This window comes from Hoplias malabaricus, chromosome 2, assembly GCF_029633855.1.
Source record: "Hoplias malabaricus isolate fHopMal1 chromosome 2, fHopMal1.hap1, whole genome shotgun sequence".
NCBI classification, from domain to species: Eukaryota; Metazoa; Chordata; class Actinopteri; order Characiformes; family Erythrinidae; genus Hoplias; species Hoplias malabaricus.
The window spans coordinates 15,840,932-15,868,776 of NC_089801.1; the positions used below are offsets into that span (position 1 = coordinate 15,840,932).

At 38.1% G+C, this 27,845-nt stretch overlaps 1 protein-coding gene across 5 annotated transcripts in view; it reads right to left on the reverse strand.

Annotated features, from left to right (window-relative positions):
* The window catches only part of rbm47 (RNA binding motif protein 47), a 43,574-nt gene extending 15,992 nt beyond the window's left edge, over positions 1-27,582 (reverse strand). For 3 of the 5 annotated variants that reach the window (XM_066658944.1, XM_066658943.1, XM_066658939.1), the window contains exon 1: positions 27,336-27,582. The gene's annotated coding sequence lies outside the window, so the exon portion shown is untranslated. Of the gene's footprint in view, positions 1-968; positions 1,003-13,852; positions 13,989-27,335 lie in introns of those variants that run through there. The other 2 variants (XM_066658941.1, XM_066658940.1) reach the window with 2 other exon arrangements.
* Between the last annotated feature and the right edge of the window lie 263 nt (positions 27,583-27,845).

A 27,845-nucleotide genomic window follows, 5' to 3' on the forward strand; every position in this document is an offset into this window, starting at 1 on the left:
TACAGGGTGGACCAACAATATAGGTGTACATAAAAAGGTGGCCAGTTAGTGCTGTGTCCGATCCACTTACAACACATGCTAACACATCACCACCACATCAATGTCACTGCAGCACTGAGAATGATCCACCACCCAAATCCTAGGCTACCTGCTCTGTGATTGACCTGTGGGGGTACTGACCATTGAAGAACAGGGTGAAAGGAGGATTTCAAAGTTTGCAGCACAGTAGATGGACCACAATCTGTGAGTGCAGAATTGCAAAGTGCTCGTGTATGGTCTGTGGAGCTGATATCATGGACATAGTCTGTAGAATGTTTGAATGTTGTGGTCCATTTAGATCAGTATGAAATTGTTTTTTCAAAACCTCTAAAAGTTAGTGTGTTTAGGAGATGGAGTTGCTCTTTCTGCTTCTCATGATCTACGAAATCCCAAACATTTTCTGTGATATTGAAGTCTGAGATCTGGGTTTGTCACATGATTGTTTGAAAATATAGCACTTATTTTTTTGTGTATGTGTGTGTATTTTTTGTGTAAGTGTAGAGGGTGATTTCTGTCCTTATTATTATTTTTCTTCATTTCCTTATGCAAGTGTATTATCTTATATCTTATATCCTGAGATCTCAGACAAACAAAAACAAATAACTTTCTCTTAATGGACCATTTGACTGGAAATTAAGTAAATGACGAGTTTCACATTTAAGCAGGTACATATATGTAGTAATTTTCTAAACCTAACCTTCAACCCAGTCTCAGTTTTACCCTTAGTAACCAGGAAGACATACAAGATGACTGACTTGCTTTGTGAATATACAAAAACAAAAACAAGTGCTCACACAAACACACACACACAATTTAACCAGATCACAAACCTGGTGTAAAGTGTAACACAAAAAAGTATACAGGCCAACAATTCATAATCTTTTCAGGTAAGACATACATTCAAGTTCACACACACACACATTTACTACCTGCAGGTTTCATGGTCCGTGTCGAGAGCCCCACTGTAAAAGCATGTGACTGTTGAAATGACTGAATAACAGACAACTCAGCAGAACTGAACCAAACCACACACACACTTCCTCATTCACACACACACACACACACACACACACACATACACACACACACATACACACAAAAATCAGTATATGGCTCAAGGCCAGGCAGAAACAGGAAGGGTAACAGGACTGGCCAATCACAAGCTCCAAGAATCTGTGGACTGACCAATCCTAATCCACACTTCTGAAGACATTACTCAAATGTGGCCACTCCCTAAGTCCTAAGTCCGGTTCAAACGTTCCACTGTCAATAGCATTGAGCAATAGAGCCGTGCACTTGCTCCGGGTTCAAAATGGGCACAACAGTTTTGAACTACAGTACAATATTCACAACCACATGACTGAGAATGAGAAAGCCTAAAAACCAAAGACATTTATTGTTGCTTATGATGAGGGTGAAGCATATATTTAATATACTGTATATGGCATATGTTCTTGTTACTAATTTTCTTTTAGTTGGTGACTGAACCAATACTACTTATGAATTTTTCAGATCCTTTAAATGCTCTAGTTGTATAAAGATACATATAGGATTGCTGCACTAACTCCATGTCCTGACATTGTTTATAAGCTAAATTATGTGTGACATAAAAAAGAGATATTTTCAAAAGTTGGGAGGGGAGAAGAAAAGAAAGGAAGATGAATCACAACTCAGCAGAAATGAAGAGGTAGGAGAAAAATAAGGGAAAAGAGTAATGGAAGTGTGCCAGAGGTTGTGTAAGGGCAAAGTTGGGGGTGTAACAGAAAACCTAAGCAGAGGACACAGAGGTTGGGAATTGTCCTGATGTTTAAGCATTGTTAAGTATACGTGTGTGTTGTGTTTGTATGTGAGCGAGCACGTGAGCACATGTCTGTGTGTTTCTGGAAGTGAAACTGTTAAAGGTCCCTGTTCCGTTAAAAGATGCTGGAAAAAGCTGGAAGTGAAAATCTACAGGGGAGGACAGGGATAAAGAGAGAGAGAAAGAAAAAGAGAGTGAGAGAGAGCAAGAGACATGGTGGAGTTTGATTATTTTCCAGCCAACATGAGGCCTATTTCTCATGGTATCTGCTGGGCAAAAGTTGACCTTTATATACGTATATGTGTGTGTGTGTGTGTGTGTGTAAGAGAAACCTGAGGCAGCAGCAGGTGGATGATTAACTCACACAAATCACTGCCTACTTGAACATGGACACATACAGTTAACAAAGATTGAAGAGACTTGGTGTGTGTTTGTGTACATGTTTTTGTAAATTTACAGGACAAAAACGGGTTTTGTTGGGCCAAAAGGGAAAAAAAGCCTGTTGTATTTTTTTAACATTGCACTATCATAGTGTGAAACAGTTGCCCATTCTTTCTTTTGTGTAGGATTACTTTTATTAATTTCATTACATATAAGTATTAATAAGGTACTATATATAGTCACCAACCCAAACATTTGTCCAATGTTACTTCCCCGGTACAGCATCTCAGACGGGTAAACAACATGTTTTTCATTTTTGTTCCATTTCCTTATGAGCCTGGACTCTTTCTCCTTACAGAGTTTCACCAGGAAATTCCTGTTCTTAGGCAATTATACTTTATGTCCAAAGGTATCTCCACACATGAATTAATAAGTGGATTTAGCTATTTTAAGTTACCTTTCAGTTGTCTACAAAGACTTTAATTGTTGTATAATCTCTGCAGCACCTGCCCACGAGGCTAAGGTCACCATGTCCAATGGCAGTCGTGAGCTAGAGGGGTATAAAGCTTCCAGCATTGCGCTGTGGAGAACTTTGCAAAACTTATCCAAAATTAGTATCTGACTGTGCTCATTTATATGCAGGCAAATGCATTAAAATACTAACTGCTATCTTCCAAAATATACATTCTTCACTAATAAAGTGGATGTAGATTGTGGGGAAATGCTGTTCTTTCTGGTTTGTTTAGGTTCAGAAGCTCAGTCTTTTAAGGGTGAACAGATGCCTGTTCTTTGCCATGATCAGAGAGAGAGCTTAGCGTAGCAGATGGAGACAGTTTGTTTTTTTACTCATTTACAGACACTGGGGTTTTGTAAATACATTTGACTGGTTTTGAGCATGCAAGCAGTCCGGAGAGCAGCAAAATGCTGAGGGAACATCTTCTGAATTTTTTAAATAGTGTTTTTTGATTACAATCATGAACTGCCTTTAATACTCTTCACCTTAGAAAATATCTTGGATTAGATTGCAGACAGTGCATTTCTAATTGAGATAACCTAAAAAAATATATAAATATATACATAATATTGAATTAAAATTGTTATTGTATGACATAACTAAAGTATATGTATTGTATGTGTATGTATATTTACAATGTGTGTGTGAGTGTAGGTTAAGCTATACAGTACAGTCAGATGAGGAATCATGAGTTGAGGTTGCTAGACAGTCATTACCTTTACTGCTATGCTGTTAGCGCTAGAGCAGTTGAAGAACTATATTGACTCAAGACTGGGATAGGTTAATGAGTTTATGGCTCTCATTTATCTAAGACACTGATTGACAGAAGCACCTGATCTTTGATTTAACTGGGAAGTAAACGACCATCAGCATTTATGTAAAAACCATGATGTAACACCTGTAATATAACCTATATACATCAATCGGCCAATCACTGCCCATTCTCTCAGCTCCACTGACCATGCAGGTGCACTTTGTTGTTTTAGTATTAAAGACTGTAGTCCATCGGTTGCCCTCCATGACACCAGGATCATCACAAAGCAGGTATGATGTGGATGGCGGATCATTCTCAGCGCTGCAGTGACACTGACATGATGGTGGTGTGTTAGTGTGTGCTGTGCTGATATGAGTGAATCAGACACAGCAGTGCTGCTGGAGTTTTTAGAGCCTTCAATGTCAGTGCTGGACTGCGAATAGTCCAACAACCAAAAATATCCAGCCAACAAGATCCTGTGTCCACTGATGAAGGATTAGAGGGCAACCAACACAAACTGTGCAGCAACAGATGAGCTACTTTTTCTGATTTTACATCTACAAGGTGGAACTCCCTTAGCACTGCTGTGTCTGATCTGTACCAGCGCAACACTCACTAACACATCACTACCACATCAGTGTCACTGCTGCGCTGAGAATGATCCACCCAAATCATATCTGCTGTTTTGATCCTATGGGAGGGACTCATCTTTGTAGAACATGTTGAAAGAGGGCTAACAAAGTATGTACAGCAACACACATGTAACTGTAGAACCTGTATAGCCAGTGGAGATGATAAAATGGACAATTAGTTTAGAATCAAGGGGGTGATGTTAATTTTATGGCTGATAGGGTCAGTATTAATTATGATTGATGATGGGTGATTGGATAGAAAATTAATTTACATATTGTAGCCTTTTGCGATATAGGTATTGTGAAGACCAATATCATGATACTGGTTAAACAAATGCTATACTGCGCAGCCCTAATACAAGGACACAGGCACAACTTCTTTTACAAAAACACTTGTCGATGTCTCTTAGCAAAAGAAAGAGGAAATGAAAGACAAGAACAATGCATGTACTAGCCTCCCTAAAAAGTCTGCTGATAGGGAAGGAATGGAACACTCAGAAACTGTATGCTGGAGAACAATGAGTGATTTGGAGTGTGAGTGTGTGTGTGTGTGTGTGTGTGTGTGTGTGTGTGTGTGAAAGAGAGAGAAAGTCTGGATAAACCCCCCTGATCCTTTAATAATATGGCCTGTTGTGTTTTGCCTTATTCTGAACTCTTATCTGCTGATAAACACAAGCACAAATGCTCACACACATTAATGACAGGGAGTACTCATTTGTACTGACAGTCCTGCTGTTTTTGTACATTAAGAAAACACACAGCACTTTGATTAAACACTCCCATGTGTGCACACACACAAACACATAGACACAGGTCAAGACTTAAAAAATTAAGAAATAAAGCACATATATTTCAAAGGTGTGTGTGTGTGTGTGAGCACTATGGGTGTTGGACTTTTTCCCCCATTCATTCACTGACATGTTGTGTCAAATGAGCTTTTCACTCACATATCTGTGCTTGGTGTGTGTGAGTGTGTTTACACTAATGTGATAACGGTGCTGATTAAAGGACAAACAGCTGAAGGGTGTGTGTGTGTGTGTGTGTGGAGAAGTCTTGGTTCTCTTTCACTTAACAAGAACTCTAAAAACCACAAATATATATAGAGACATATGAGTGAGCACAAGTGCAGAGAGAGAGAGAGAGAGAGAGGGTGAGAGACATTGTGTTTCAGAGAAAAAATGCAGTGCTTGCTTGTCCCGAACAAACAACTCGCTGTATAGAGTAACTAAGAGGGCACAGTCAGGACTCTTGAGCACACACACACAAACACACATGTACATTCACACCTCAGTGCACACGGCAAGGGAGAGGAGGTGGAGACGGATGTGGCGGGCTTTCAGGATCAAAAGGCGGTAAAGAGGGAGAGAGAGAGAAAAAAGATAGAGGCAGAATGGTCAGTGGTGTTGAGGGTCAAAACTCAGGTCAATCCCAGTAGTCAACTTATATATTTATGTATGTAAACTGAAATCATATAAAACACTGCTAGTTTGTACACATACTCAAACTGACATTTAGACATGTGGCATTTGTGTGACCCACGTAGGTCATAACTTATTCTTAAGAAATCACATGACCATCTTCTTTATACTTCCTAGAGCTGTACCAGAAAAAAAAAACATGACTGAAAAATGAAAACTTAAGTTACTTACTAACACTTTACTGTAGGCCGGTGTCCACAACAACAGACAACCCCTACGTAGCCCTTCAAGACAAATGGCAGCCAACTTGCCAATTACTTTTGGTGCTTTTCCACTGTATAGTACCTACACTGTAAACCTGAATAAGTTAGCAGAACTCAAAAAAGTTAAGGCACTCTTTTACCATAAAAAAAGTTCATAAACTCAAATGTCAAAAGTATGCATACACATTTACTTTAAGTGTCTACAACTTCATTTAATGCTTAATACATAAAAGCAATACTGTTAAGTATTATTAACTAATTTAACCATGAATTCAGGCATTGTCTGTAACACACACAACTAGGGGCACTCTTGCATGGCCAGTCCACCTGTGTTTGTGCACCGTGGGGGAACACACCAAACTCCTCAGGGTAGTGACCCGATATAAGTCTCAAACTCACGACCCTATGACTCTGGGTCTATGTGACAGAGATGCTACCTGTTGCACCACCACCCCTTGCACTGAAATAAACACATGAACCTCTCCAAATTCACTACCAGCAGTGAACCCCAGAGCATCCGCTATCTTGGTTGAAAATTGCTGCTCTGGTCTCTGCTAAATCAATATTTTACAGTGTCACACACACAAAAAGAAGATATTGTTGAAAATAATTTAAATACTTAATTGAGTGAAACGTCTGAATATATTTTGAGGTAGAATCACTCAATCCAGTTAATTACTTTGAACATTAGGGTTTACAGTGCACTTGACTCTGCTCGGCCCTACTCTGCTTTTTTTTTTTTGCTTTTTTTTTTGCTTTTCCATTAGGCAAACTTGGGAGCTTTTCCACTGCATAGTGCTCTACACAACTCTACACAGCTCAGCTCACTTGGTGCCTGGTTGGTTTTTTATTATTTCGCTGTGTAGACTAGTCAGTGCTCTGCAATATTTACACAGCACAGTTAGTTCCTTCTTGGAACCATTAGTGAGCAGAGATTAAAAAGTACCTGCTTCCAGGGACGACGTACCAGCTTTGCCTAATGGAAAAGCAAAAGTGAAGTACCATGCAGTGGCCAATTGGTACCTCTTACCTGGAGCTGGGAATTTTTTTAATAGCTGCCCACTCATGGTTACAAGTGAGCAGGGCAGGGATTAAACCATAATGTGAAAACCTTGTAGAGCACTGACTGGCCAAAGAGATCTTCAATCATGACAAAATACAGACAGCCAGCACAAACTAGCTGTTGGTAAAATTTCCATGCTACACTCACAGTAAAAAGGGAGGTACAGGTACATTATTGGTTACTAAAGGTACACACAGTGTAAATGTACCTTTCAATATACAACAGTGGTTTTAAAGTCCAGTTGTGTGTCCTATAGGTACATTAAATTCTGTTCTCCAGAACAAGAGATGAATATTTGTAAGGTTTCATTATAGAGCTGTGTAAAATATAAGAACATAATAAGTCCTGGAGATGAAATGAGGCATATGAAATCAGTCAACACTATTGTAAAACCTAAAAAAAGGGTACAGCATGATTTGTTTTTTTTATCCGACTCTCAACCCCAGCTCTTAAAATTATGCCATGGTCTTTTAAAGAGGTTCAAATGTTCCTTGGAGTGGTGGTTGACCAAAAACTCCAGTGAGAGAGGGCAGTACATCAAGGAACGAAAAAACTCTACTGATCTGTATGGAGATGTGTTCGGTCTCGTAAATCAGCAAGAAGTGACTACCTGAATTGTAAACAACAGTTAATGGTACCACCACCATTGTTGTTTCCAATGCCCATGGTCTCTGTTAGAGACAGTGTTTTGCAACATCATCAGCTACATTTCAGTGGGAGAAGCTACCAGGTGCCAGAGTCAGGTACCATGCAGTGGAAAAATAACATTTAACACTACTGTACCCTTCTATGGTAAAAATGTAATCCCTAACTTCAGGTACTATTGAATAATTCTGTGAGAGTGTATATATATATGTAACGCCTGTCCTCCCAAATGTCCTTGTATGTCCATATCTAAAAGCTTACTATTTTTTAACTACATTAAAAACAATGGAAAAAAGATTGAGTGAATATTAACAAAAGTGAAGAATGGAAGTCTGAACCCTCTGACATCTCCTGGAAGGCTAAGGGTTTAAACCTGATGTTTCTCCATTCAGAACTATCTCTGTAACTGAGGTATAATGATTAAACTTCAACATATGCAAACTTTGACCTCTGCAACTCTTCATGAACACACGCGTTAACATTAAGAACCTGCTTATCTCTGTTGCTCAACTGGCAAAGTACACTGTCTTTTACAAGAGTCCTCATTTTATGTAGGAGAAGACTAATCTTGATGTTCTTGTAGATGTGAAGTAAATTTGGCAGTGCACGATTGGTTATAGGTTAGAGATAGTCTTCACATATCTATTACATTTAGCCTTTGCCACAATATCTGAGATCAAGGGTGAATCCCATTTCACCTCTTAGCCATACCCCTCCATTTAACCTAGGGGTGGGGTGTCTCAGTTTTTGTTGGGAAAGAGGGGGCGGGCTATATACCTCTTGGAATTGAGATATCTAGGGGCACACTTCAAACAAAGAGCTATGAATGCTTACTGAATTTGCAGCAAGATGACAGCACAAATGACAAAAATAGCCAAAAATATCAGTATTTTCTTCTTTAAAAAAGTATAATAACCTTTGTTTTATTGTAGTTAAATGTAGTTATAATGCATCATGTCCCTTTACTTCATTCATTTATTATCTGTATCCGCTGATCCAGTTCAGGGTCACGGTGGGTCCAGAGCCTACCTGGAATTATTGGGCGCAAGGCAGGAATACACCCTGACGGGGGCGCCAGTCCTTCACAGGGCAACACACACACACACACACTCGGACACTTTTGAGTCACCAATCCACCTGCCAATGTGTGTTTTTGGACTGTGGGAGGAAAATGGAGCACCTGGAGGATACACACGTGCTACCTTAAGTAATGAAGCAATTCAATTGTAGAGCCTGGAACTGGAGGTTTAGAACAAAAAAGTTACCATAAGCATGTTAATTCAGCCAACAACAGGTAGTTGGATGAACTGCTTGTTTAACAAATGATAAATATATACATTTTCACTTTTTGTTAGGAATGTGTTTGTCTTTCCCGCTCCGGGTGACTGTCTGTGAAGAGTTTGGTGTGTTCTCCCTGTGTCCGCGTGGGTTTCCTCCGGGTGCTCCGGTTTCCTCCCACAGTCCAAAAACACATGTTGGTAGATGGATTGGCGACTCAAAAGTGTCTGTAGGTTTGAGTGTGTGTGTTGCCCTGTGAAGAACTGGTGCCCCCTCCAGGGTGTATTCCTGCCTTGCGCCCAATGATTCCAGGTAGGCTCTGGACCCACCGCGACCCTGAATTGGATAAGCAGTTACAGATGATGGATGGTTGATTTTGAAATTGAAATGATTTCATAAATCCCACTTAAACTCCAGACTTTTATTTTGCTTTCATAAATAAAATAAAAATAAAAAAGTCTGGAGTGTAAATGCAAAGTCAGTTCTTTTAATTTAATATGGAAGATCTGTATGTATCTACATAACTGGCCTTTAAAACACCTTCTCTACCTCAGATGGACATTTACACCGGTAACAACAATGTACCTTTATGGGACATTGACATACACAAAAATAGCTTTTATTGTAGCTTTATATTTATTTAAATTTGTATTCTTGGTTGGTTGTCGGTAGCTGTAACATTTTAAGGTTTTTAGTGTGACCTTGGTCTACAGAATCCAAAAACAAAAAGAGCAAATAGAAACAAGCTTCTATTTCTGTCATAGGTTGTGAAGTGTCTCAAAGACAATGGCACTCTAATCTGAATTTACCAACCATTCACAAACCATCAAAATTGGATAGAACAAAGGGCATTATTCAGTCAGTTACACAGAAATGACCCAGCAACCCAGCAAGAGAGAGAGATTTGTTGTTTATTTCCTATAAGGCCGACTTTCATTTCTGTAAGCAAAGTGCCTTCTGTTCATTTCTGTGGTAATTCTGCTTGGTTTCAGTTTTAGACTCCTCTGGATAAATAGAAATGAAAATGTGATCATAAGACTGATATTTAAAGTTTACTAAGGATCTTTCCTGGATTTCGTCCTATTTCTTTTAATTAAAGCAAGCAAACAGATTATGGCAAACACCAGCGTTTGATTATAGTAATCGCAATTATACTAACATTAGTGACTTATAGAGCTAGCCATTTGGTTCAAGGTATACATATGAACCCCAAAACACATGAAAACCCTAAGAATTCTAATTTCCTCTAGCATCCCTATAGTGTTTCTCATAGTGTTTGAGTTAAGTTAATGCTGGTGCATATTGACTTAGTTTGGCTGTTATAGTATATACAGATATTTCAAGCTTGTTTAATAAATTCCATATGTTTTATTTGAAGCTGGAAACTGGTATTAACATGTTTCTCAGACTATTACTACTTACTATTCATTTCTAGGACAAGACTGATTATGTAAAACTGATCCCACCCACCATAAATCAATACATAATTGATTTATTCCACTACTGCTTCATATTTTGTCAATGGGACTGTCAATCTGAAATCCAAACTTATGAGATTTTCAGTCCAGCTATTTACTTGGCAATATGGACGCAGTTTTTAAGTAGATGTTTCAAGAGTTTACTTTCTGACCATAACTTAAAAATAAAATAATTATAATAATATTTACTATGTAAATACAACAGACCTTAAATGAAGATGAACTGAAAAATGATGAACCTGCATTTTGATAGCTTCCAGAAAACTTTGTGACTTCACAGAAGACCCTTGAGGTTTTCCCATTGAATTAAACAAATATTTACAGTTTGATGCAATACCTAGAAGTTTTTTTTCATGGTTATGCCCACATGCACCTCATTGTAAAGTAAGGGCACTAAGGAATAATACCAAAGAACATCTATCAAGCTGTCATTATAGCAAAGCTAAACACAATAGATTTAGAATCAGAAATACTCAGCTTCAACAAATAATCTAGAAAAGCTTTTGAAACTCGTGAAATAGGGAGAGAATCAGGAAGAAGGAAATAAAAAAAATGAAGTCTGATTAGAAGTGCACACACACACTTACACTCCTGCCTGTACAGCCCATACCTGCCACACACATTCCTTAGACTTGCTCAAGCTGAGAGGAACAATCTGACTCGTGGAAAAGAAAACGTTAAGCACATGGTGAAAAGTGAAACCGACTAATACCTGATACATATTGTCAAGTCAGACACATATTCTTCTGGAGTGTTAACAAAGCATAAAGTAATGAGGATACAACTGGGATTTAAATATCACATACATACAGAGCGGCTCCCAGACGAACTATGAACTGCTCAGAGTTAAATGATGGCATCATTTGTAATCTTATCTCTTGAACTTGATCACTCATTCTTGCTGTTAACAAACTTAAAGGTACATAAAGACTGGGCCCAGTCAAGCAGCTTTGATACAGATCTCACAGCTCCCTCAGCCAATCACAAAATACCATGCCACAATGACTGAGAGAAAAATCAGATGTACACAATGTCCCTCACACCCCAACATGTTGTTGATTAGCCAACAAGCATATAATTGCTAAAGAAATAAATGACCTGAGGGTGAATCATATAAAGTGTGTGTGCACACACACACACACACACACACACAAACAGAGTCTTGTCTCCGTGATGACATTACCTGGGCTTCCATTCTTTTTGGAGATTTGCCCAAACTTTAATCACAACTACGATTAGCCTAAACCTAGCCTTAACCATTACTCTAAACTTACACTAACATTAATGATTTATGTTATGGGGACAGGTAATTATGTAAGTTCCCATAATGTTTTATATATAGCTTGATCCCCACTTCCCCTACAAACACAAACATGGACACAGAACTGTTTTATTTTTTGATATCTTAAATACGCTTCTTTAGTTTTGATGATAATTTAAATAACACATTACGATTTTGTACATGTATTGGCAATATTTATGTGTAAGGGCTTTTCATTAAACATATGACATCATAAGACAGTGGGGATTAACATATTTAACATGATAAAAGTTCTTAGCTAATGCTAGCGCATAAACAATTTCACTACTCTGCCACATACTCTGCCTCAGAGCACCAGTGAGCATGTTTCAGACACCAAACATGTCTTGGCTGATTACATTTGGTATAAGAGGCAAAACGGTTTACATTTGAGTTTTTTTGTCATAATAAATTTCACTATACTGCTGAAATCTGTTATCACTCTTTCTGCAATGTGCTAATCCTAACAACAGAATGTTACACAGCTAGGACTTTTATTCTGGTCTATACTCTGCCTTCACTTCCCTATCTATAACCCTAAGATGTCTGCTTCAGTTTTGGCCTTTTCCTGGACCTGCTAAATTCCTCAAAATTACACACTTACACAAAACATATTTACAAAAGTTTGTGGATATTTGTTCAACCAAGTTTCAGTTATAAACAGTTATATTACTGTATTTCTACCACTTTTCTACCACTACCAGGCAAGCCCTCCACCACTCCATACTTAATTTGTACAGAAATGATTTTTTAACAGAACCACTCATTGAAAGTTTCTGTAGAAAAAATACTTCTTGCACCAATTAACTTGGTTGACCATTTATATTTTTTAAAGTATAGCGTCATGGCAGTTACTGATTAATTTGAAGCATTTAGTAAACAACTTTATTCAATTGAATCTTAAAGACATCCTCCAGTGAAAATCAAGCTTTTCCCTTGTTACATGTCCATGAAGTGTTTTTTATAATTTAATTTAAAAAAAGAGTTTTAAATTATTTAAAAATATTTAAACAAGCATGAGAAAAATAAGCAGGCAAATCCATGGCCGAGCCTTTCCACTTTGAAACTGCAGTGTTCCAGAGAAAGACTGAAACAGGCAAATGCACACAGCCAGGATTTCTTACACCATAAACATAAGGAACTAATCCCATCAACCTGCTGGGCAGGGCTTTCAAGCTGCAGGTAAGCGGTGGAAAGGTAAATTAAGATAGAGGTGTGGACTAATTGAATATTAAAAGATCTGTGTGTACTGAAACAAGGTGAAGGTGTAGGGTCACACCTAAACCATTTCAAGTCATTTGGGAGAGTATATTTATTTATTTATTTATTTGGTAATAAATTCTAAATTTCATTAGATTTTCATTTCACTCAACAAAGCCATTCAGAGAGGTGATGACAAGAGCAATATGTTTTGTTCTTACTATTAATAATGGGTAAAAACAGTAATTAATCACATGCAGTGTTTATGGAACTATACATGAAAATACAATAGAATGCTAGTGGTGTAATTTAGGTTGATGTCTGAAGGTAAATGAATCATTTCCATAAGTTTCATTTAATTCCTATCAGTATAGTGGAGGACAGAAATTGACATTTAGATCCGGCATCTGTGTTACAGGGCAGTTTTAGAATTCATCTGATTGGTGATGACAGGACATGATTTTGAGTGAAACACATTTTAAAATATGATGCTATTGCTTCAGATGAAGTTCAAGACACCAAATGTATGTAATAATACACTGCACAGCCTCACTGATAACTGTTTTACATGTAAACACACACACACACACACATACACACACACACACATACATACATGTTCAGGGCCCACCCTTACAGCAAACATTGGAGGACAAAGTTGCAGAGTCCAAAGACCGAAAAGCAATTACACTCTTAGACATAGAGAAACACACAGAGCAAGAGAGAGTGAGCATTTCAATCCCTGAATTAAAGTTTTATACAGCAGTATATCCAAAATATTTAGGTTAGTCTACTGAAGGTTAAGCAAGGTTGCTAAAATCAGATTTACCAACTTAGAAGTGACATCATAATCATCTATGACATCATGATCAGAAACAACCAATGAGCAAGCTGGAAAATAAACATATAATTGCTGAAGAAAAAAGGGCCTAAGGGTGAATCTAGTAATCATATACAGAATACACACATGAAATTTTGAATGGTAGTTTGGATACAGTCAAAAAACAGACACACACACACACACACACACACACACACACACACACACACACACACACAGCAGGACTTCTAAGAAAAGAGACACTGTACCTGCCTCCTCAGGTGACCCAGGTGTCTGAGTGTCCAGCTAGCACAGCAGTTAGTGTGAGTGTGTTGTGTCACCAAGCTCATACAAACACACAAACACTAGCTTCCTCACCTGTATGTTCAACCCTCTCTCGCTGTCTCACCCTACTTCTCTCTCTCCCTATCTCACACACTCATACGCAGACACACTTGTATGGCTGGTGAAGCAGTGGAGTGTGTGAGAGTGTGTAGGAGGCAGTGGAGTGTTTGCTCAATGCCTGTGAGGGGTGGTGCTAAGAAAAATGTGCCCCCTCCTACCTACCTACCTGCCTACCCACCTACTTCAGGCTCTCTTTTTCAGGATTTCAAAAGAGAGCAAATTTCTTGGGTGTGACAAGAGATAGAGAATTAGAACGAGAGAGAGAAAGAGAGAGAGAGAGAGAGAGAGAGAGACCATTTAATAAAAGGTGTAAAGTGGGGTGATTAAAAGAAAAACTTATACATTGATTCAGTGAAAGTTCCTTTCAGACAGAACAGCATATTCTGTACTGCCCCCATGTCACTAACAATAATAGCAACCCATCAAACTTCAAGCTAACTATTCAGTAACTACCATAGATCACACTGTAACTCTGAAACTTCACTCTTAAAAATAAACGTCCCCAGAAGGCTTCTGATGCCATAAAAACCCACTTGTCATTGGATATTTCAGTTGATTCAGTGAATTGAATTGAAAAGTGGCTTGTCCTGTTTCTGTTTCAACTGCTTTTCTATTTAAATATGAATTTTGTTCAATGCCTGTTAGCATTTATTATGTATGAATAAAAGCATAGAATGTTAGGTAAAGATCTAATACTGATATGTGATTGACATTAACATTTAACATATTTCTTCAATGTTTGTTCATTTTATCAACTCCACTGACTGTACAAGAGCAATTAATAGTTCTATAATTACAGAATATAGTTCATCAGTTTTTTTGTTGCTTCTTTTTTCAATGGACCATTTATATATTATATACATTTGCTGAGATTAAGAAAAACATAGGCATTATTTGTGTTACATTTAGATGATAATAATAATGAATGATTATACCCACTTTCCTTTTGTGTATCTAATGTATTTATGTTTGGCCTATATTACACTTCATTAAAAATGCCGTCTAGCCTCAAATACTCATGAATTCAGAGTGAGTGGGGGCAGTGCTTTTTATGACATCACAAAATCAATTCAGTTTCTTTGAACTTGGTGGAGTACACTTTCACTGTGTCTGAAATGGCTCCCTATTCACTATTCCCTATGTTACTCACTATGCAGTGCACTATTATAATGAACTGAATCCAGGATGGTAGTGAACAATTGTGGACAATAACTCATGCAAGTTATGGGTACCCGTTAATCCCGCATTTGTTTTAGCAGTGCATTGTGGGATTGTTTAGGTGTACTGAAAATTGACCACTATGTTGTCAGACACCACTACAAACACAACCTTAGTAAAAAATGAAAATTGGGACCCCAAAATAGCACACACTGTCAAAGATTACATACAGTAATAAATTGTTATTTTAAAAAGTTTGTAATTCAGGATTCCGTGGTCAATTGTACATTTTGTTAAACTATATGCTCAAGCCTAAGACCCAATTTTGTCAACTGTATTTGATTATATTAGAGGACAATCATGGCCTCTAGTGTAAAAGGAATGTAGAATAAGACAAAATTTGCAAAACATAGTACAATTTAATGATATCAGACTTGTTGTGAAGACAGGTAGCTACATGTCGAAGTGTGTGTGTGTGTGTGTGTGTGGGTGGGTGTGTTGCTGTAGTAACGCTGATAAAGCAGACACATTGATGTGTGGACCTGATCTTAATGACTCTAAACACTGGCAATACAAATTAAAATGGAAGTATGGAAGCAAATGTTGTATGATGATGCTGGTTTAAATTTACTGTGTAGATACACTATTACTGTAGTACTGTATATTTACTGCTCACATCTGTAGGATGGTATGATGGTGTAGCAGGTAGTGTCGCAGTCACACAGCTCCAGAGTCCTGGGGTTGTGGGTTCAAGTCTCATTCCTGGTGACTGTCTGTGAGGAGTTGTTTTTTCTCCCACAGTCCAAAACACACGTTGGCAGGTGTATTGGTGACTCAAAACTGTCCATAGGTGTGTGTGTGTGTCGCCCTGTGAAGGACTAGCGTCCCTCCAGAGTGCGTTCTGGCCTTTTGCCCAGTGATTCCGGGTGGACTCCGCACCCACCGCAACCCTGAACTGGACAAGCGTTTATAGAAGATGAATGAATGAATCTTCATCTGTACATACCATGTAAATATATTTATACATGGATACTTTGTATGAATAATACAGCAAAAAAATTTACAGATTTACCACTACTTTTAGTATTATTTATATCATATAACAAGGACACATTGTCACTCATGCAAAGCATTACGTATCACCATTTGGGGAGCATTTTGTTAAATGTGAGTGAGCGAGTGAATGACAGAGTGAGTGAGTCAGTTCTGTCATTTGCTTTGCATCGAAATGTGTAAGTTCACTGGCCAGTTTGGATAGTAAATAAAATCACTGTATTTGTGACTTCTTGTTCCTATCACCAATATGGTAAGGGCTGGTCTCTAATTCACCATTTTACATCAGATCACTCTGAATATGTTTGTTTACATCACAACCACTTTATTTTAAAATAGTATACTTAAAAAATATTTAAAAAATATTTTAAAATCCACATACAGCATGTGTTCCTGTTTGCGCCCAGTGATTCAGAGTAGGGTCTGGACCCACCATGACACTGAATTGCATAAGAGGTTGCAGACTATGAATGAATGAAAAAAGGAATAAATGAAAAAAATAAAATAAACTGAAATAAAAATAAAATAAATAATACAATTACAAATATATATACATTTTAAACATTTATAATTCTTTAGAAACATGTTTTATATAGTCATTGGTTTCACCTGTACACAGTATTAAAAAGATAACTCTAGGTGATCCCTACATTACATGTACTGTATCTATTACATCGTTTGTAGAATAAGGTTGCATAATATGTAGTTTAGGTTTATTTCATTGGAAATTTTAGTTTTAGTAAGACTGTACGTCTGACTCAGCTCATGAATGGCTTGATAATTGTCAGATCCATTCAGTTTAGTTTGGACTTACAAGGTCCTGTGGACTAAGATGTGACTTACACAGGTGTTGTTTTACAGTCCATTTATGGTATGTGTCTTAGTCATAAGAAATATAAATATGGGTTTCTGTTTTGAGACTTGGCTTGTGTTCTTTTGCCTCATGGTTATAGGGAGCAAGTATTAGACAGTTGAAAATCACTTGAATTGAACTGAGGTGAAATGTTTGGAAAGTGCACTTCAAATTCATGGGTTAAGTCACTGGAGAGTCATATGAGAGTGGTCACTCTCTGTTACACATTCAACTCCTTACCTAAAAGATAACCTATTGTGTGGGGAAGTGTGTATTTGCGAGATGGTGAAAGTAGGGGCAACAGAATACATGAATGCTAGAGTGGAAATTATGCTACATTCAGGTCAAACTGAGTTCCTGTTCCAGGTCACTAGCTGATCACTTTGACCCCAGGTGACCGCACAGAACAAACAAAATTAAATCCACACACATATGAACAGACTGAGGGAAATCTACTGGGAAGCGAATCAGGAACGTCAGCCTTTCAGACTGAACCTTGAGATGGAGAAAAGGCCTGGGTGGGGGTTAATCTTCCAATTACTATGGCAATGTCATAAAACCCCCGCCTCTGAGTGTTATGGGTAAGCCATAAAAGAAGGTTAGCTTGGCTAAAGTGTAAACAAGCCTTGATGAGGAGCAAAGTCTGCTGTTTAAAACTGTGTCCTCAGCAGCATGAAAAACACTGCACAGACACAAAACACACAGGTAATAGTGGACAAATGTAGAGCCCGGTCATCTATCCACTATAATGTATATACAAAGGTTTGTAGACGTCTTTTTTAATTCGGGTGACCCTATTAATAGCAGTAGTGCTGGAAGTTGCATGCACTGCTTCTATGCTCTCCCTAAGTAATGATTGCCAATGGAACAGAATGCTAAGTAGCAGCTACAAATGAGCATAATGTCACCATGCCAAATACCATGTGTGAGCTAATCTCTAGAGTGATGGAGCTCTGTCAGATGTCTAAGTTATTAGTTGGAGTGTTTCTGATCCAGAAGCCAACCATCATAGGGTAGTTATCAGAAATCAGTATTAAAAAAGTAGCCACAATTATGGGAGATTTATATATAGTCTATTTAATCAGCACTTTACAATTACAGACTGTGGTCTGCTCTCAGTGCTGTAGTGGTGTGTTAATGTATGTTGCTCTGGTATGAATGGATCTAACACGGCAGTGCTACTAGAGTTTCCACTGAATAGTCCATCGGCCAAAAATATCCAACCAACAGCATCCTATGCCTGTTGATGAAGGACTAGAGGATGACCAACACAAACTGTGCAGCAACAGATGAGCCACTGTCTCAGACTTTACATCTACAAGGTGGACCAACGAGGTAGGTTTGTCTGACAAAGTGGACAGTGAGTGGACAGTGTTTAAAAACTCCAGCAGCACTGCCGTCTGATCCACTTGTATCAGCACAACACACACTAACACATCACCATCAATTCAATATCACTGCAGCACTGAGAATGGTCCAGTTAGTAACAGACACCCAAGACTGTGTGTGTCTCCGTGCATATATTTATGCACAAAGACACACACACTCTTTGGTAAAACTCTGACGGTACAGAATGGGAGGTCTGTTTTTAACACACCTGGCCCTTGAGGTTTTTCCAGACACCGCATTACCTTCATACACATACACTACTTGTAAAAAGCCAAACTGGAAAATCAGGTCGAACTCAAAATGTCTGCCATAAACACACTCTTCAAACACACACACAAACACACTGCTAACGTCACTTGATGAAGTCGAAGAGGAAAAATGTCTGACGCTGCAACATAAACACTTGAGTCAAGGTCATCTGATGGTAAGTGTGTACGTTTGTGTGTGTGTGTGTGCGTGTGCGCACCTATTCTCAGTATCACAGTTTAATCACAAACTGCACCTTCCAAGACAAGTATGTAACTAAGCATTAAGCAAGCACTAAATATATCCGAACACTAAAGTGCCCTCCAGTGTTCAGCATGTGCACATTTCTGTTATGAAGAGAAATGCAGTACGACAGTAATCGCATGACGTGTTGTAGTAAGTTAGAACTGAGAGTTACTGTCACTTGGCAATGCATTTGATTTACATTTAATATTTTAGTACAGAATAATAAATATTTACATAGAGAACAATCTGTCCTTCAAGGTTTGTGAAAACTTCATAATTAATGGACCAATAGAAATGCTCCAAAATTACATGGAATATATATATATATTCATTACCAACATAGTTTGCATTAGTAAAAATGTATACAGTCCTGTCTATAGGTAGGAAAATATTGGGTTCCAATGTGTATGTAACAGTAAAGAACTGTACTTTTATATGTATATTGACTATAAATACCTTTATATTTGTGCAAAACTATGAACAGAGTTGAAAATGAATTCAATAATAGCTGAGAAGAGGCTAATATTTAGTTCAAGGATGCCTTATCCTTGCGATTCGATCAATTATGAGGTATATATTATAAATTACATAATAACAAAAGTTATTAATTATAAACGTAGTTAGAATATTTTAAAATTATATTTTGAAGAATTGAATACAATTACTTAAAATATGACAAAAAAAACATAGTTGCTTTTTTTACTTCAACCAATAATGCATGTACAAATATATTTATAACCAAGTTTATATTAGCCATAATATATATATTTCCTACTTGCAAACACAAAGGTAGTATGGATTTCAATTTCAAAACACTTACAAAACAATGTCTCAAATTATTTTAATGAGCTAAGACTAAGAATCTAATAACATTCCATAATCTTGCCTTTGTTATTGCTAGTGTTAACTGCAAATTCCGTAAGAAATGTCTCTGACTACATGTGTGTTTACAGGGTAGTGAAAGTAAAATGTGTTTTAAACCGTTACAGTAAAACAGGATGACTTTAAGTCATTTCACATACAAAAAAACATCTTTTAGTTACTGTTTTGTATTATCTTTATGAGCTACATTCATTCATTGTCTGTAACCACTTATCCAGTTCAGGGTCGCAGTGTGTCCGAAGCCTACCCGGAATCACTGGGTGCAAGGCAATAACACACACTGAAGAGGGCCTTCGCAGGGCAACACCCACTCACACACTCACACCTAGGGACACTTTTGAGTGACCGTGGGAGGAAACTGAAGCACCTGGAGGAAACCTACGTGGAAACACACCAAACTCCTCACAGACGGTCATCCGGAGCAGGACTTGAACCCAAACTATTGTCCACAATTATGTGACAGCAGAGAAAGTATAGCTTCATTATTGAGTAATAATGTGTAAACTGGCAGGAGGGTTCTTACTTAGAAGGGAGTATGGCATAGAGCATAGTTATGACCATTCCGCAATGGAATGTGTTCTTAGTAACTGCTCTTTCCCACCCAAGCTCTAAATGTGAATGAAGTCTAATTGGTGAAAAATTTAAGAACAGGGTTAGAACTCTGTGAGAATTATGACACAGTAGAGTTTTCTCTCAAATGTCAATGACCACTGCATGCTCCATTATAAACAGAGTATAATAAGGCCTGTTTAATTGGACTAGCATAGTGAAGCATTTTAACCATTAAGGAAAATTTATTGAATTAACTGTTATTATATTATTATTTTTTTTTTTTAATGTGGCACAACTGATGTGTTTAGCCCATGACAAATGATGAAAATCAAAATATCAAATAACCCAAATATCGAGAAGTGCATGCTGTCTTTAAATGTCACAATATTACATGTTGGCCATACCACTATTAGAGTCGGTGCTAGATTTATGGTTAGGGAAAAGCTGAATATAATATGTAGTCTCTGTCAGAGACTGTATCTTATCTTTAAAATGGTGGGCTAACTTTGCAGGAGAACTATATGCTTCTTTTTTTTATACAAGTACATGGGCGTAGCTTTTGTCCTTTTTGTTTCATTTGGAACTATTTCTGTTCATACATTAATTATATAAATCAATTTCAAGTTATAAAGGCTGCTGGCATATTCAAATGAGGTAAAATTGTAAAGAAATTACAAAAAAGTATCAAGTTACAGCAATGGTATACTGACTTGACTGTAAGAAGTGGCAATAGCGGACCCTCATATTAAAGCATTAGCAAACACAAAAAAGGATATCAGCAATATATCAATATATTCTGTGCTCACCGGTACACACACAGCTCAGGCTACAGCAAAAAATAACTACCTTATAATGTTCACTGTGTAATAAAAAAAGAGTTATGGAGTAAACTTATCAAAAGTAAAGGGCAGAAGAAAAGAGTGAAGCAGCAAGATAAAATGAAAGTGAAGGGTGTGTAATGAAGCGGTATAAAAGCATTACGAGGAATAGGGGGCTGGGGGTTGGGTTTAAAACATTTTTCACTTAAATGTGTGTGAGAGAGAGAGAGTTTTGAGGGGCAGCACACAGTGGGAGCCTTTGGTCTCAAGAAGCCCCGCCCCTTATAAGTCACTATCAATCTAAGCATCTCTCACACACATTTACACTCCTTTTAATGTGGGGTCATGCCTCTTATTGTTTTACACCATTCTAAAATACCTGAACGAGTCAACAGAAATGATTGTATCCTCACACTGACAATATAAAACAACAGTCTACCTTTAAACAACAGTACATTTAAACCTAACATATATTTGGTATATGCAACTCTATGTATAAGATATTAAAGAGCCCCATGTCTACCATTTAATTAAAGCTGTATTCATAGGCATTATACACTAGGAGGTGGTTTCCCAGACAGGGAATAAGCCTAGTCCTGGACTATATCCTCTTTATAATGGATATTAACCATTCAAAACGCTCTGTAGTTCAGGACTAGGAAACCATTCCTATAAGACCAAACAGTTTCGTTTGCTTACATTTGCTGTGCACTAGGATGTTGGGCTATTTCCAAGCAACAAAAACGTAAGTGAAGTCAGGTACTGATGTTGGATGATTAGTTCTGGATCACAAACTTTTGATACAATTCATCCTACAGGTCCCTGACCTAGTACCATCAGCTGTGACCTTAAACTCATGCAATAAAGGAACATCTGCGTCCACAGTGAGTGAACCTTAAAGTAGTAAATAAACAAGATATAGAATATTGTGTACTCCACTGCACTAATTTCGGCTTTTTTTTTATTTATTTATTTTATTTCATGAAAAATGTAGGTAGCTCTGTGGTTGTACACTGCTAGCATTGGGATTGGTTTTATTAGTTTGTAGTATTTCCACCACAGACTGTACACTGTACTTTGATTTTGGCAGGTAAATGGATTTTCCTTTTTCCTACAGTTTCCTGCGATCCTCACTGTCAGCTGCTGCCCACAGCACCAACAATTCGATTTATTAGAGGACTATTAAATGCTACTCTAATGCAGACATTGAGAATAACACTATGAATTGTCTAAAGCCAAGCCTAACTCTAGTCCTAATCTCAGGATCCAAGAAAAAATAAAAAGTTTTGCCATTTGATGTCATAGAAAGAAAACACAGAACACTTAAAAAGCGAGAATCATTTTGTTGGTGCTTGTTTTGTAAGTTAGCTCTGTGTACTTTGGTTTTCCTATAAAGCCAAGGTGTTTTTGTAAGTACACACACACACACACACACTTCCAGTCATGTCTATCGGACCTGAGGAAGAAAGCATTCATTGTGGAGTGGGAGTGCAGGTATTTAGTGTGTGTCTACCTGTGTGTGTGTGTGTGTGTGTGTGTGTGTGTGTGTGTGTATGAGAGAGAGAAAGAGATGGGAAGAAAAAGCAGAAGGGAAAGAGCAGAGATCCTGTTTCTCTCTTGCGGTGAAGCACACAAATGCGCTCACACATGCACACACACGCACAAGCTAACACACACACAAACACACACACATTGCTGTCCAGATGTCTCTCAGGGTTAATGTCATGCTGAGGGGGTCACATGACCAGTCATATGACTTGAAGAACAGAGAAGGCAGAGGTGACCTCAATGTCTCTTTCTCAATCCCTCATTCTCTCTCTATTGTGTCTAACTCCAGTTTAGGAAGGTCACACTAAAGGTCTGGAGGTTGAAGGATTATAAGGATATGTGTGTGTGTGTGTGTGTGTGTGTGTGTGTGTGTGTGTGTGTGTGTGTGTGTTTGTTGTCAGGACAAAAGTCTTCTCATGTTGCAGGAAATCCAGAAAAAAAGGGGACCTACAAAATGGTCCTGGGTTTTTAGGTCGGACATTTTGGGTTTTGTTCTAACGGCAACAATATACGCAAATCAGCCATAACAATAAAACGATCTCTTTGTTTCTATGAATGGTGTGAGTATTGTGTGCTGGTATGAGTGGATCAGACACAGCAGTGCTCAGTCCAGCAGTGATTTCAGCAGCACTACTGTGTCTGATCCACTCATACCATAGCAACACACACCATCACCACATCAGGTGTCACTGCAGCACTCAAAATAAGTGGTGGTCCTGTAGGGGTCCTGAACATTGAATGACAGGGTGAAAGTGGCCAAACAAAGTATGCAGAGCAACAAATTGTATCCTGCCTGTACCTGTAATAGTACCAAATGCTCCTGTATGGTCAGAGGAGCTGTGAGGGTAGAAACAAAAAGGTGTTGATACTGTAATGGCTCATGAGTGTAATCCTAAAGGTCTGTATATTGTGAAATTCAAAGATGAAGTGAGTACAAAAAATGAATGAATGAGTGAATGAATGATATCTGCATACTACAGTGGCATACAATAACTCACATCCCCCAGGCATGTTTAACCAGCATGGCTCAACAGCCAGATTTGTAGAACAATATGTCAAGTACAATGAAATGTGCTCATGTTAAAAGATTCAGTTGGGAGTTACTGCCACTGGGTCCTGACATTGTACATAAACAATTGTGTCTGTGTTTCCCAAGGAGGAAATGGAACTATTCAGTCAGTGGAGGCTCTGAACAATTGTGTCTGTTACTTCCCTTGTGTAGCAGTACTTCAAAAACTATTAGACTTGATATTTATAACATGTTCTCATACAGGAGACAAGTAAAAATGAAGCAATGCAAAAATAAAGAAAAAAACATTCCAACATTTTGTTGTACTGTCTACAAATAACTGTCTAAATATGAACAGAGAGTAATGTATTATGTATAAATAAGGCCCTACATTTGTGGTGCACCCATTAGCACACAGACACACACAAATACACACACACACATTCTGTTGTGTATGTACAGCTTGTATAATCTCCTTGGGAAAAATTTAAAGCTACACTATGTAATTAGTAGATTAGCAGATTTGGGATATTTGCTCCTTATGGTGGCAGAGTGTTATTTATTTTTACAGCACTGTCCTGAAATCAAGGGGGAATTCTGTGGTCGTTTCCTCCCCTTCTACAAATGTTACATAGTGCAATTTTTGCAGTGCTGAACAAGGAGTAGCAACGGTGACATAGTACATAGTGTTTCTTTAAATGAAATGCTCTAGGCCAGGTGTATTTTATAAAAATTAATATGGGCCAGTTAGAGCAAATGTCCTTAAGCCAAGGTATGGAATACTGTGTCTAACTAGTGTTATGGTTCAGTGCCATATCCTGTAGTTTAAAGCAGCCTAGCAGATAAACGAACCATTCAGTCATTTTATACAATCAACAACTTAACGTCAAATTAAGGTACAAGTACAGTTACAATTCAATGTATTTCAACAATATTGTCAATTTTTACAAAATTTACAAATTTTTACTTACAGTATGTAACTTTTTTTACTTTAAATAACATTTAAAAATAAATCAGAATGCTTTTAAAACAGAATTGTTATACATGCATATTAATATAAAGTGCCTAATGACTCATAGTGGAGCTTGAATTTCCTGCTTTTCCAGACTATTGTCACAATCTTGTCAACCCTCCTCCAGTAAGCTGATTGGCTCTTTATCCATAACCACCAAATTGATGGGCTCATTTGATTGACAGGCTCAATTTAATCTGTAAACAGATGCCTTGTTGAGTGTTCTGATTGACTAGTCAGATACGATTGGCTGACTAGCGTCACATGGGATAGGTAAGACGCATGCAATTGGTCTGTGAGTTTCCTGGACTGCTAAACCTGTGCCCTAAAATCTAGAAAAGTTACACTGGTTAAAACAATATTCAGCCAAATCTGAACTCAGTTCAAAATGAAATAATTGTCAGTAGTTTATCACTTATAAGACCAAGTCTGGATAGGACAGTGTCTGGGTTCGGACCTGGATCATGGTCCACTTATTAGTGACCTCTGTTCTAGGCCAAAGTCAGCGTGCTCAATGCCAAGGGTGTAAAGCCCCCTGTCTTTGGCAAAGGAGCAGTGGAACCTGGGACTACTATCTGCAGTGATCCATTAAATACTCCTTGGATGATTTGGAGTAGCATTTGTGATCCAGAACTAATCATCTAACATCCGTGCCTGACCTCACTAATGTTCCTGTAGCTGAATGTCAACAAATCCTTACCAAAATGTACCTGTATTAAGTCAAAATCCTCTTAAGAAATGTAGAGGCTATAAGTAGGGACAATGTCCCTGTCATTACCATTGCTTTTAGAAGTAATGGATAAGCAGGTGTATACAAACTATTAGCAATATAGATTTTCCTGGAGGGTAAAAGAGCAATGTTATATTTAATAAATACACTGACACTGTTCAAAGCACAAGATAACATTCCAATGGCACTTATTTATTATTATTATTTAATATTTACTTTATTATTTAATTATTTTTGCCATTAAGCCTTTTTCCATTCTCCTATAAGGTTTCTTTATTCACAGCAACACAAGGACCTGGCAGTATAGGGATATAAGCACAACTGAATGGTTGAATGGTTTGATAAGCATCAAAATGGAGACAGAAAGGGTACCGATCCCACACACACATACACACACACACACACACACACACACACACACATTACCTGTCCTGTAAATGTTCCCAAACAAACACACACACATTTTAACGTTGCAGTATTTACACTAAAAACAGTGACACTTAATCACCTGATCTCTCACACACACACACACAAATACACAAACATGACACCCCACAGACATGGCAGGCCAAAACGAACCCTGCTCCCTCTTTATGTTATGTAAAACTACAACCCCCACAATGCCAAGCAGCTGGATACTGTCTCTGGGTTGTCACCTTTGACCACTAGCCAACGTCAAAAACATATTCAAACATATCTTACACACACACACACACACACACACACACACCACAGGACTGAAATCGAAACACTTTTCCATTGCACAACACAATATGAGCAGATCTTTTCCATACAGTATTTACTCAAGATGACTATGATGAGTGTTAGGTTGTCTTTCTTGAGCAATGAGGGTTTATAAGAGCTTTTATTTGAACAAGACTATGGTTATGGTGCCTTAGACCTTCCCTGAAACACACAGCAAAAACAGGACCCAGCCCAGAGTACAAAAGTTGATCCATATATAGTCTATAAATCAGACACTTATATACAGGTTTAATCCAATCACCCCCCACCCCGTCTCTCTCTCTCTCTCTGTCTTTCTCTCATTCTGTCTCTCTTTCTCTCTCTGTATTAGATTGAGCCATCTCTCAGTGTCAGAAACCTGACTCTTTCACACACACTAAATTACAGCACACCCCCTGAGTGCAGTTACACAACACACACACACACAAACACACACACACACAGAGCAACTTTCAACCTAGTTTTCACAACCCAGAGATACCCTCACGCTCAAAAGAGGACAGAGAATGAGAGAGGAGTAGAAAAGAAAAATAAACTAACAAAATGCATAAAATATAATGACAGGATGAATAAGAGAATTAGAGAACAGAGAGAGAGAGAGGGAGAGTGAGAGAGAGAGAGAGAGAGAGAGAGAGAGAGAATGTGAAATGAGTAAAGAAGTAAAAGAGTGAATGAGAGACAGAGTGACAGATTCAGAAAGAGAAAAGTGGGCAGAATGGGCATCGCAAATGTGATAAATAGAAATTGTCAGAGAGAGACGGAGAAAGTGTTGAGAGTTACACACACACACACACACACACACACACACACACACAGAAAGAGAGGGAGAGACTGTCATACAATCATAATAAATAAGGTCAGAAGAGTCAAGTGGAGCCCAGCACCATCTGCACTGAAAGAGAAAAACAAGAGAAAAACTAGAAATATCAATCTGAAAGAGGGGGAGAAGAGAGAAAGAACAGATCAGAAATCACACACGCTGAGAGAGAGAGAGAGAGAGAGAGAGAGAGAGAGAGAGAGAGAGAGAGAGAGAGAGAGAGAGAGAGATTGTTAAAAACAGTGAGAATTAATGGATCTGAGAAATAATAAAAAAAAAAAGGGTCTCACCTGCAATGCTGAGTAGCTGTCAAAGTGTGGTTCTCAGCAGCGTAGTTATCCAGCCACTTTCATCCTCTCTTGCTCTCTCTCTTTTTTCTTTCTCTCTTCTTCTCTGCTCCTGACAGTCCGAGCTGTGAGGATGAAGAAGAAGAGGGAGAAAGAAGTCCAAAAAAGAGGAAAAAAGAGTAGAGTCTAAAGGAAGTTTCTCTTCTTTATTTTTTTTCTTTTGCTTTCTGTCTCTTGACTCTTTCGCTTCCCCGTCTGAGCCAACTTCTCGTGCTCTGAGAGAATAGGGAGGCAGGGAGGGAGAGAGGGAGGGCGGTTGGACGAGTGAGAGTAAGAGAGAGCAGGCGGAGAGAGAGAGAGAGAGAGAGAGAGGGTAATTAGCACCAGTCTCAGTACCTGCCTCTCACTGACATAAGCTGCACATTCCACACTTCTGATTAGAGGAAAAAAGAAAGTAGGAAAGAGGAATAAATCAGCTGGTTGAGGAATACAGACCCAGGGTGAGCTAAAATG